Source organism: Triticum aestivum, chromosome 1B, assembly GCF_018294505.1.
Source record: "Triticum aestivum cultivar Chinese Spring chromosome 1B, IWGSC CS RefSeq v2.1, whole genome shotgun sequence".
In the NCBI taxonomy this organism is placed as follows: domain Eukaryota; kingdom Viridiplantae; phylum Streptophyta; class Magnoliopsida; order Poales; family Poaceae; genus Triticum; species Triticum aestivum.
Genome location: NC_057795.1, coordinates 62578638 through 62589956, shown reverse-complemented (window position 1 = coordinate 62589956; position 11319 = coordinate 62578638).

The following is an 11319-nucleotide window of genomic DNA, read 5'->3' as shown; positions in this document are numbered from 1 at the left end:
CCATATGATTATCTTGCTTACTCTGAAAATATCCCCTCATGATTATCTTGCTTTGTGGCAGTTTGTGTTTCTTGTTTTATTATTGATTGACAAAATAAAGAAAGAAGTTTGGGCACAAGATCAAATATGAAATGAAATGTATTCCAAATTGTGGAACATGTGCACAAGATGAAATATGTTTCTTTTTTATCTCTGTTATTATATGTTCCCCAATTTTTCTGAATTTTGTAGTATGTGGCTCTCACAATCTCACAGGAAATGTCTCTGTTATTTTAGTGTTCCTTGCATATACCTAATTTTCAGAGTTTTTGCCATGTTCGCAGTGTTTGCTCCATTTGTTTATAACAATAGGGACATTTTTAGTCTCCATTTTTTGCATCTAGTATTGCATTTTTGTTTCCATCTAGTACAAGGACAAGCGTAGTCTCCATTTGTCTGCATTTAGTACAAGGAGTATAAGTAGTGTTTGTACTCAAACTTTCAAGGCAAACAGCAATTTAGCATCTCCAAACAGAGGTGAAAGATCTTCTTGAATTACTGTAGGAGTAGTAGGATGTTCATTTGCTGTAGGAGAGGAGTACTCCTTGCAGTTTTTCTAGTACCCCTTTTTTGGAGAAGGTATTGAAACCCATGAATCTGTTTGTTTTTTTTGCCTTTTTCACATGTTTTCATATCTTTCGTGGTACTAACTACAAATTTTTTAGGACCTTTTTCATTTACGTGATATTCAGTATATTTTTTTAAGTTCTTAGTGTGCCGCTGTTTTAGTGTTTTTTTCAGTCCAACTGATTTTTGTACATCAGTGTTCATGTGCCATTTTCTTCATTCTTCATGTGCTAGTTGTTTAGTTTAAGGTTTTTCTACACAAGTTTGTCAAGGTGTCAGTTTCTTTTGTGTGTCATTCCACTCACCAGGCTCTGTCAATCAGTGTGTGCTCAGGTTTCAGGTGTCAACTATCAGTTTTTTGTCACCCAATCTGAAACAAACAAACTATCTGACCATGCAAAAGACACTTGTATGCAACTTTTTGTCTGATGTTTTTCTGAAGCTAGATCACACTGAGATGCACTTATTTTTAGTGACACCAAAAGAAAGTTGTCTGTGTGTTCATGTAGGTACGGCAACACACAAAGATTTGCTATATAGACAAAAATTAGGACTAATTTGAGGGAAGAAAAGGGTTCTCGGGGGTGGAGGAGGAAGGGGACTGTAGGGCGGGGTGGGGTGGCCAGAGACAGTTTCCGTCAGAGTTGTAAGTGCAACAGAAAAGCTCCATAAACATTGCTAGGGTTTTTTGCAACCTTTCCCAGCCACCTAAGCTTCTTTTTTGCAAGCAAGCATGTGTTTTTTTGTACATCAGTCTTCCATGCGATAGTGTTCTGTCAGCCTAGTGTCTGAACCAGTAGGTGTCATTTTCAATCAATAGATTTTTGGGTTCAGTGTTAGGCGTCGTTTTCAGTTTTTGTCAGTTAGCATTTCTATTAGCTCATGGAGTTCTCTGTCAGGTATCGTTCCGTTTGTCCGCTCCCTTCCCGTGTAAAAGAAACCCGTAGAGAAGAGGTGCAAACTGATTGGCATTGGTGCGCAACTCGGATGTGGGCGGTGTGACGCAACTCCACATTTTTTTTGTCGGCTCAAGTGGTAGCACATGCAGAGAAATACATTGATAATGTCCTTTATTTTTTACAATGATTGTTAGTATCACTTATTGCCTTTAGTCAATTTTTCTTTCTTTGAAAGCATCAAGGTTCTACGTTGATTTTTTTCTTTTTTTTTTCCAGCTTTGCAACCAGGATGATGTCCCCAGTTTGCTTCTCTCATTGTGAGTAGAATGATTGTTTAACTTGTGTAGACACCTTCAAACTATACAGACACCTTCAAACTGTATAAAAAATGCTATCATCAGTGGTACGTTGGTATCGTTCTACCACATAGGAAGTCTTCTCTTTAAGTGGTGATCACACTGAGTTTTTTTAATTCACATAATTAATGCATCAAATTGATGCACTTTTTGTACCAGTGATACACATCTTTTTGTTTTTACTTTTTCCAGTTTGATTGAACTATTAGACATGATCAATTACCTAAGTACCAAATGTATAAATGAAATATACATAATACATCTATCTTTTTTTCTTTTTTGATGTTCATGTCAACCTTTTTTTTTTGCTTGTTTTTCAATAATATCATCATTTTGAAGGAAATATGCCCTAGAGGCAATAATAAAGTTATTATTTATTTCCTTATTTCATGATAAATGTTTATTATTCATGCTAGAATTGTATTAAACAGAAACATGATACATGTGTGAATACATAGACAAACATATAGTCACTAGTATGCCTCTACTTGACTAGCTCATTAATCAAAGATGGTTATGTTTCCTAACCATAGACATGTGTTGTCATTTGATTAATGGGATCACATCATTAGGAGAATGATGTGATTGACATGACCCATTCTGTTAGCCTAGTACTTGATCGTTTAGTATATTGTTATTGCTTTCTTCATGACTTATACATGTTCCTGTAACTATGAAATTATGCAACTCCCGTTTACCGGAGGAACATTTTGGGTACTACCAAACGTTACAACGTAACTGGGTGATTATAAAGGAGTACTACAGGTGTCTCCGAAGGTACATGTTGAGTTGGCGTATTTCGAGATTAGGTTTTGTCACTCCGATTGTCGAAGAGGTATCTCTGGGCCCTCTCGGTGATGCACATCTCTATAAGCCTTGCAAGCAATGTGACCAAATGAGTTGGTTACGGAATGATGCATTACGGAACGAGTAAAGAGACTTGCCGGTAACGAGATTGAACTAGGTATTGGATACCGACGATCAAATCTCGGGCAAGTAACATACCGATGATAAAGGGAACAATGTATGTTGTTATGCGGTTTGACCGATAAAGATCTTCGTAGAATATGTAGGAACCAATATGGGCATCCAGGTTTCGCTATTGGTTATTGACCGAGAATAGTTGTAGGTCATGTCTACATAGTTCTCAAACCCGTAGGGGCCGCACGCTTAACGTTACGATGACAGTTATATTATGAGTTTATAAGTTTTTGATGTACCGAAGTTTGTTCGGAGTCCCGGATGTGATCACGGACATGACGAGGAGTCTCGGAATGGTCGAGACATAAAGATTGATATATTGGAAGCCTATATTTGAACATCGGAATGGTTCTGGGTGAAATCGGCATTTTACCGGAGTACCAGGAGGTTTCCGGAACCCCCCAGGGGGTTGATGGGCCTACTTCGGCCACGAGGGAGAAGAGAGAAGGAGCCAGGAGGGGGCCGCGCGCCCCTCCCCCTCCTAGTCCGAATATGACAAGGGAAGGGGGGCGGCGCCCCCCCCCCTTTCCTTTCCCTCTTCCTCCTCTTTTCCCCCCTTCTCCTACTCCTACTTGGAAAGAGGGAGTCCTACTCTCGGTGGGAGTAGGACTCCCCCCTTTGGCGCGCCCTCTAGACCGACATTACGCGTACGCTTACGCGAGACTGGTTTCACCGCTACGAGCACTCATTGCTTAAAGGTGACCGGTGGGTGTCTGTCTCTCTCACTTTAGTTGAACCGAGTGTGGCTACGCCCGGTCCTTGCGAAGGTTAAAACAGCACCAACTTGACAAACTATCGTTGTGGTTTTGATGCGTAGGTAAGAACGATTCTTGCTCAGCCCGTAGCAGCCACGTAAAATTTGCAACAACAAAGTAGAGGACGTCTAATTTGTTTTTGCAGGCCATGTTGTGATGTGATATGGTCAAGACGTGATGAGATATAAGTTGTTGTATGAGATGATCATGTTTTGTTGAAGTTATCGGCAACTGGCAGAAGCCCTATGATTGTCTCTTTGTTGCATAAGATGCAAGTGCCAAATAATTGCTTTACTTTATCGCTATGCGATAGCAATAGTTGCAAGAGCAATAGTTGGCGAGACGACCATGTAATGACACATTGATATAGATCAAGATGATGAAGATCATGGTGTCGTGCCGGTAACGATAGAGATCATGACAGTACTTTGGAGATGGAGATCAAAGGCGCAAGATGATCATGGCCATATCATGTCACATATTTTGATTACATATGATGTTTATCTGTTATACATCTTATTCTGTTTTGTTTGACGGTAGCATTTTAAAATGATTTCTCACTAATTATCAAGAAGTGTTCTCCTTGAGTATGCACCGTTGCAAAAGTTCTTCGTGCTGAGACACCACGTGATGATCGGGTGTGATAGGCTCTACGTTTAAATACAACGGGTGCAAAACAGTTGCACACGCGGAATACTCAGGTTAAACTTGACGAGCCTAGCATATACAGATATGGCCTCGGAACATGGAGACCGAAAGGTCGAGCGTGAATCATATAGTAGATATGATCAACATATTAATGTTCACCATTGAAACTACTCCATCTCACGTGATGATCGGACATGGTTTAGTTGATTTGGATCACGTAATCACTTAGATGACTAGAGAGATGTCTGTCTAAGTGGGAGTTCTTAAGTAATATGATTAATTAAACTTAAATTTATCATGAACTTAGGCCTGGTAGTATTTTGCAAATTATGTTGTAGATCAATAGCTTGCGTTGTTGCTTTCATATGTTTATTTTGATATGTTCCTAGAGAAAATTGTGTTGAAAGATGTTAGTAGCAATGATGCGGATTGGATCCGTGATCTGAGGTTTATCCTCATTGCTGCATAGAAGAATTATGTCCTTAATGCACCGCTAGGTGACAGACCTATTGCAGGAGCAGACGCAGACGTTATGAACGTTTGGCTAGCTCAATATGATGACTACTTGATAGTTTAGTGCACCATGCTTAACGGCTTAGAATTGGGACTTCAAAGATGTTTTGAATGTCATGGACCATATGAGATGTTCCAGAAATTGGAGTTAATATTTCAAGCAAATACCCGAGTTGAGAGATATGAAGTCTCCAACAAGTTCTATTGCTAAAAAGATGGAGGAGAATCGCTCAACTAGTAAGCATGTGCTCAGATTGTCTGGGTACTTCAATCACTTGAATCAAGTGGGAGTTAATCTTTCAGATAAGATAGTGATTGACAGAATTCTCTAGTCACCATCACTAAGTTACTAGAACTTCGTGATGAACTATAGTATGCAAGGGATGACGAAAACAATTCCCGAGCTCTTCGTGATGTTGAAATCGATGAAGGTAGAAATCAAGAAAGAGCATCAAGTGTTGATGATTGACAAGACCACTAGTTTCAAGAAAAGGGCAAAGGGAAAGAAAGGGAACTTGAAGTAGAATGACAAGCAAGTTGTTACTCCCACGAAGAAGCCCAAAGCTGAACCAAAGCCTGAAACTGAGTACTTACATTGCAAAGGAAATGGTCACTGGAAGCGGAAATGCCCTGAATATTTGATGGATAAGAAGGATGGCAAAGTGAACAAGGGTATATTTGATATACAAGTTATTGATGTGTGCCTTACTAGTATTTATAGTAGCTACTGAGTATTTGATACTTGTTCGGTTGCTAAGATTAGTAACTCGAAACAGGAGTTACAGAATAAACAGAGACTAGTTGAAGGGGAAGTGACGATGAGTGTTGGAAGTAGTTCCAAGATTGATATGATCATCATCGCACACTCCCTATACTTTCGGGATTAGTGTTAAACCTAAATAAATGTTATTTGGCATTTGCGTTGAGCATGAACATGATTTGATCGTGTTTATTACGATACGGTTATTCATTTAAAGTTAGAGAATAATTGTTATTCTGTTTACATGAATAAGACCTTCGATGGTTATACACCCAATGAAAATAGTTTGTTGGATCTCGATTATAGTGATACACATATTCATAATATTGATGCCAAAAGATGCAAAGTTAATAATGATAGTGCAACTTATTTGTGGCACTGCCGTTTGGATCATATCGGTGTAAAGCGCATGAAGAAACTCCATAAAGATGGATTTTCGGAATCACTTGGTTATGAATCATTTAATGCTTGCGAACCGTGCCTTTTGGGCAAGATGACTAAAAACTCTGTTCTCCGGAACAATGGAACAAGCTACTGACTTATTGGAAATAATACATACTGATGTATGCGATCCAATGAGTGTTGATGCTCGTGGCAAGTATCGTTATTTTCTGACCTTCACAAAATGATTTGAGCAGATATGGGTATATCTACTTGATGAAACATAAGTCTGAAATAATTGAAAGGTTCACAGAATTTCAGAGTGAAGTGGAAAATCATCGTAACAAGAAAATAAAGTTTCTACGATCTGATCGCGGAGACGAATATTTGAGTTACGAGTTTGGTCTTCAGTTAAAACAATGTGGAATAGTTTCACAGCTCACGCCACCTGGAACACCACAACGTTATGGTGTGTCCGAACATCGTAACCGCACTTTATTGGATATGGTGCGATCTATGATGTCTCTTATCGGTTTTACCACTATCGTTTTAGGGTTGTGCACTACAGACAGCTGCATTCACGTTTAAAAGGGCACCATCTAAATCCGTTGAGACGACATCGTATGAACTATGGTTTAGAAGTAAACCTAAGCCGTCGTTTCTTAAAGTTTGGAGTTGCGATGCTTATATGAAAAAGGTTTTCAACATGATAAGCTCGAACCCAAATCGGAGAAGTGCGTCTTCATAGAATACCCAAAGGAAACTGTTGGGTACACCTTCTATCACAGATCCGAAGAAAAAACATTCGTTGCTAAGAATGGATCCTTTCTAGAGAAGGAGTTTCTCTTGAAAGAAATGAGTGGGAGAAAATTAGAACTTGATGAGGTAACTGTACCTGCTCCCTCATTTGAAAGTATTTCATCACAGAAATCTGTTCCTGTGACTACTACACCAATTAGTGAGGAAGTTAATGATGATGATCATGAAACTTCAGATTAAGTTACTACAGAATCTCATAGGTCTTACAGAGTAAGATCCGCACCAGAGTGCTATGGTAATCCTGTTCTGGAAGTTATGTTACTAGACCATGACGAACCTACGAACTATGAAGAAGCGATGGTGAGCCCAGATTCCGCAAAATGGCTTGAGGCCATGAGATCTGAGATAAGATCCATGTATGAAAATAAAGTATGGACTTTGATTGACTTGCCCAATGATCGGCGAGACATTGAGATTAAATGGATCTTCAAGAGGAAGACGGACGCTAATAGTGTTACTATCTACAAAGCTAGAATTGTCGCAAAAGGTTTTCAACAAGTTCAAGGTGTTGACTACGATGAAATTTTTTCACTCGTATCTATGCTTAAGTCTGTCTAAATCATGTTAGCAATTGCCGCATTTTATGAAATCTGGCAAATGGATAAACAAAACTGCATTCCTTAATGGTTTTCTTAAAGAAGAGTTGTATATGATGCAACCAGAAGGTTTTGTCAATCCTAAAGGTGCTAACAAATTGTGCAAGCTCTAGCGATCCATCTATGGACTGGTGCAAGCATCTCGGAGTTGGAATATATGCTTTGATGAGTTGATCAAAGCATATGGTTTTATACAGACTTTTTGAAGAAGCCTGTATTTACAAGAAAGTGAGTGGGAGCTCTGTAGCATTTCTAATATTATATGTGGATGACATATTGTTAATTGGAAATGATATGGAAATTCTGGATAGCATGAAAGGATACTTGAATAAGAGTTTTTCAAAGCAAGACCTCGGTGAAGCTGCTTACACATTGAGCATCAAGATCTATATAGATAGATCAAGACGCTTGATAAAATTTTTCAATGAGTACATACCTTGATAAATTTTTGAAATAGTTCAAAATGGAACAGCCAAAGAAGGAGTTCTTGCCTGTGTTACAAGGTGTGAAGTTGAGTAAGACTCAAGACCCGACCATTGCAGAAAATAGAAAGAGAATGAAAAGTCATTCCCTATGCCTCAGTCATAGGTTCTATAAAGTATGCTATGCTATGAATCAGACCTATTGTATACCTTGCTCTGTGTTTGGCAAAGGAATACAATTTTGATCTAATAAGTAGATCACTGGACATGGGTCAAGAATATCCTTAGTGAGGACTAAGGAGATGTTTCTCGATTATGGAGGTGATAAAAGAGCCCGTCGTTAAAGTTACAATGATGCAAGCTTTTACACCAATCCAGATGACTCTAAGTCTCAATCTGGATACATATTGAAAGTGGGAGCAATTAGCTAGAGTAGCTCCGTGCAGAGCATTGTGGACATAGAATATTTGCGAAATACATACGGCTCTGAATATGACAGACCCGTTGACTAAGCTTCTCTCACGAGCAAAACATGATCATACCTTAGTAAACCCTTTGGGTGTTGATCACATGATGATGTGAACTATGGGTATTAATCACATGCAGATGTGAATATTGGTGTTAAATCACATAGCGATGTGAACTAGATTATTGACTCTAGTGCAAGTGGGAGACTGAAGGAAATATGCCCTAGAGGCAATAATAAAGTTATTATTTATTTCCTTATTTCATGATAAATGTTTATTATTCATGCTAGAATTGTATTAACCAGAAACATGATACATGTGTGAATACATAGACAAACATATAGTCACTAGTATGCCTCTACTTGACTAGCTCATTAATCAAAGATGGTTATGTTTCCTAACCATAGACATGTGTTGTCATTTGATTAATGGGATCACATCATTAGGAGAATGATGTGATTGACATGACCCATTCTGTTAGCCTAGTACTTGATCGTTTAGTATATTGTTATTGCTTTCTTCATGACTTATACATGTTCCTGTAACTATGAAATTATGCAACTCCCGTTTACCGGAGGAACACTTTGGGTACTACCAAACGTTACAACGTAACTGGGTGATTATAAAGGAGTACTACAGGTGTCTCCGAAGGTACATGTTGAGTTGGCGTATTTCGAGATTAGGTTTTGTCACTCCGATTGTCGAAGAGGTATCTCTGGGCCCTCTCGGTGATGCACATCTCTATAAGCCTTGCAAGCAATGTGACCAAATGAGTTGGTTACGGAATGATGCATTACGGAACGAGTAAAGAGACTTGCCGGTAACGAGATTGAACTAGGTATTGGATACCGACGATCAAATCTCAGGCAAGTAACATACCGATGACAAAGGGAACAACGTATGTTGTTATGCGGTTTGACCGATAAAGATCTTCGTAGAATATGTAGGAACCAATATGGGCATCCAGGTTCCGCTATTGGTTATTGACCGAGAATAGTTCTAGGTCATGTCTACATAGTTCTCGAACCCGTAGGGGCCGCACGCTTAACGTTATAATGACAGTTATATTATGAGTTTATAAGTTTTGATGTACCGAAGTTTGTTCGGAGTCCCGGATGTGATCACGGACATGACGAGGAGTCTCGGAATGGTCGAGACATAAAGATTGATATATTGGAAGCCTATATTTGAACATCGGAATGGTTCCGGGTGAAATCGGCATTTTACCGGAGTACCGGGAGGTTTCCGGAACCCCCCAGGGGGTTGATGGGCCTACTTGGGCCATGAGGGAGAAGAGAGAAGGAGCCAGGAGGGGGCCGCGCGCCCCTCCCCCTCCTAGTCCGAATAGGACAAGGGAAGGGGGGCGGCGCCCCCCCTTTCCTTCCCCTCTTCCTCCTCTTCCCCCCCCTTCTCCTACTCCTACTTGGAAAGAGGGAGTCCTACTCCCGGTGGGAGTCACCGGGAGTAGGACTCCCCCCTTTGGCGCGCCCTCTAGGCCGGCCGCCTCCTTCCCCTTGGCTCCTTTATATACAGGGGCGGGGGGCACCCCAAAGACACAAGTTGATCTACGGATCATTCCTTAGCCGTGTGCGGTGCCCCCTTCCACCATATTCCACCTCGGTCATATCGTCGCGGAGTTTAGGCAAAGCCCTGCGCCGGTAGAACATCATCATCGTCACCACGCCGTCGTGCTGACGAAACTCATCTCCGGAGCCTTTGCTGGATCGGAGGGCCGGAGATCGTCATCGAGCTGAACGTGTGCTGAACTCGGAGGCCCCGTACGTTCGGTGCTTGGATCGGTCGGATCGTGAAGACGTACGACTACATCAATCGCGTTGTGCTAACGCTTTCGCTTACGGTCTACGAGGGTACGTGGACGAACACTCTCCCCTCTCGTTGCTATGCCATCAACATGATCTTGCGTGTACATAGGAATTTTTTTGAAATTACTATGTTCCCCAACACATTTCCTATCTTTTTATTTAATATCAACATTTTTCTTTTCTTTTTGTATCTCATTTGTTATTCTTTTTTTTTTTGCACAGAAAATCCCCAACCAAGTGCGTCTCGTCCTTAACATTGGAGCTGAAGGTTTTATTGGCGTTCGCTTGGGAGAAGGCCCGCTCTCAAGGATTGCTTTCAGAACAGGCAAAGATGGACGCATGGTATTCAATAATGAGTGGGGAGTTTTTGTGACAACATACAACTTGCAAGCAGGGAGTGCTGCTGTCTTCACTTTTCAGAGGAGCAATGCTGGCACCTTTGATGTGATCTGTGTTGTTGACATCCTGACCTTAGGAGCTTAGTGGATGTCAACATGCAGTTCGTAGTGTTTCTTGGTCGTTTTCATTTTGCTGGCCTGCGCGCCGTGCATGTTTAAATCTACCTTTTTTATATGAACTTTTTGCGGCTGTGTTTTTTACGTTGCATGCACTTTGTGGTGGGGAATTTGAACCTTTTCCCCGTCAAAACTATGCTACCTGCTGGCCTCCGTGGGCTTTATTAATGCAATGTCAGGCCTTCGGCCTTTAGTTTTATTTATTTCTATTTTTCATTTTTTATTCTTTTTACATGTTTTTTCCTGCTGGCTACTTTGTGTATGCAATATCAGCAAGAGTATGGAGTATATGTATTTTTTGGTGGTGAGACAGGGTCAAAATAATTGCATTTTCTTTTTTGTTGCATTTTTTCCGGTAGTCAGAATTATATAGCACATAGGAGTATATGTTTCTGTTTTGTCAGGAATATAGGAGTATATACGGTGGTGAGAAATATAGGACGACAGGATGACAAAATGTTCCTAATAGTTGATATTATCAAAAGGTGAAAGGCATTTTTTTCTTTTTTCTTTTTATATTATTTTTCCTTTTTTCACTTTTTTTGTAATAATAACATTTATGTTTTTGTAGTAATAATATTTAGTTGATGAATAGTTTTTGTTGTTACAATCAGGCCCTTGACCATCGACTTGCAACTCCACTGCCGACTTGCAACTCAGGTGGTTTTGTATTCACCCCAGTTGGAAGTCCTTCATCCACTCGCAACTCAAGCCTTTTTGTATTCGCGCCAGTTTGCAAGTCCACCGTTGACTCGCAACTCGAGCGGTTTTGTGTTCA